Genomic DNA, 1,585 nt, shown 5'->3' with positions numbered 1-1,585 from the left:
AGCCCTTGTAAGCTCATCAGAGAACTATTAGCACACAAAGAGGCTGACCTTGAATGAGAACTACAAAGCTAACCTTGAAACAAATAGAGCTTCTGCTCTTGCTGCATGCAACAATTGAAGTGATATGATAGCACCTCACAAACGCAAGATGGACGAGAGAATACAACATCAGAGATAGGGAAGGGAAAGAGGAGTTGCGACCCTTAAGGGCTGCTGGGAAGCATCATTGCAGAAGGCCATGAGCAAGCTAGCCTTGATTAAGCGGTCACCCGTGCAGGAGTCAAGTAAATGGAAACGCAGAGGAGGTGCATACGTGGAAGGTGAAGGTGCAGCTTGTCTGTAAGAGAGGAGCGCTGACTGACGTAATCACCGGCGCGTTTGATGCCTTCCTCGGCGAAGCGTCTGCTCTCTCTCTCTGTCTCTAAAAGAAAAATCACCACAAAAAAACAGTTATTCATCGGATTACTTCGAAGTCAGTCAATGATAGATTATTGTCTGACTTGACTGAAAAAGTGGCAGGCTACGTCGTCACCTCAATAGAGCCTTGCCACTTGTCCACTGCAAGGCGCATGGAGCACCTTCCTGCATTACATCCACTTGCTCATATTACGGGCAAGGAAAACGATCATGGTAGTATCATCGCCAATGACGCATTCAACAAAGCGCAAAGGGGTGCTCTGAAGGGCATCGAAGCGGCTCTTCTGCATCACCTGCTTGGCTCTCAGCACCTTCACCACCTGTAGGTTGTGGTCGGATGTGTCGGGCCTTAGATCTTGCGCTTCTTCTTCGACGCCGCCATGCCTACCCCCTTCTTTCTCTCTCTCTCTGTCTCTTCCTCTCTCTCTCTCTCTCTCTCTCTCTCTCTCTCTCTCTCTCTCTCTCTCTCTCTCTCTCTCTCTCTCTCTCTCTCTCTCTCTCTCTCTCTCTCTCTCTCTCTCTCTCTCTCTCTCTCTCAAAAAAGAAGCTCTCTGAAAGAGCGTGCGCCGAGTTTAAAAAAAATCTCTCTGAAAGAACGCGCGCCGGTGCGCGCTCTTTCAAAGAGCTTCTTTTTTAAGAGAGAGAGAGAGAGAGAGAGAGAGAGAGAGAGAGAGAGAGAGAGAGAGAGAGAGAGAGAGAGAGAGAGAGAGAGAGAGAGAGAGAGAGAGAGAGAGAGAGAGAGAGAGCAATCGTTGCTCCTGTTAGCCTGCAGCGCGCTTGTGCACAAGAGAGAGAAAGAGAGAGAGGAAATGAAATGAAACAAAATGTTATATTAAACATTTTCAAAAGGCAAAAATGACGTATGAAACTCATACAATCTTGGTGGATCTAATATAGTGTATGGCCACTGTTGAGAGAGAGAGAGAGAGAGAGAGAGAGAGAGAGAGAGAGAGAGAGAGAGAGAGAGAGAGAGAGAGAGAGAGAGAGAGAGAGAGAGAGAGAGAGAGAGAGAGAGAGAGAGAGAGAGAGAGAGAGAGAGAGAGAGAGAGAGAGAGAGAGAGAGAGAGAGAGAGAGAGAGAGAGAGAGAGAGAGAGAGAGAGAGATGTGCCTGGGGTGGTTCATCAAGACCAAGTACGAGAACTGATTCCGGTTCATAAAGACCAAGTA

The 1,585-nt window shown here is 47.8% G+C and overlaps 1 pseudogene; it reads right to left on the bottom strand.

The window, feature by feature from the left end:
- Window positions 1-454: 454 nt before the first annotated feature.
- Window positions 455-707, bottom strand: LOC147440303 (uncharacterized protein At4g28440 pseudogene; annotated as a pseudogene).
- Between the last annotated feature and the right edge of the window lie 878 nt (window positions 708-1,585).

Source organism: Adiantum capillus-veneris, chromosome 15 (genome assembly GCF_014529385.1).
Source record: "Adiantum capillus-veneris isolate H3 chromosome 15, ASM1452938v2, whole genome shotgun sequence".
NCBI classification, from domain to species: Eukaryota; Viridiplantae; Streptophyta; class Polypodiopsida; order Polypodiales; family Pteridaceae; genus Adiantum; species Adiantum capillus-veneris.
The sequence above is the reverse complement of the archived record's forward strand: the minus strand, read 5'-3'. Positions and strand labels throughout refer to the sequence as shown.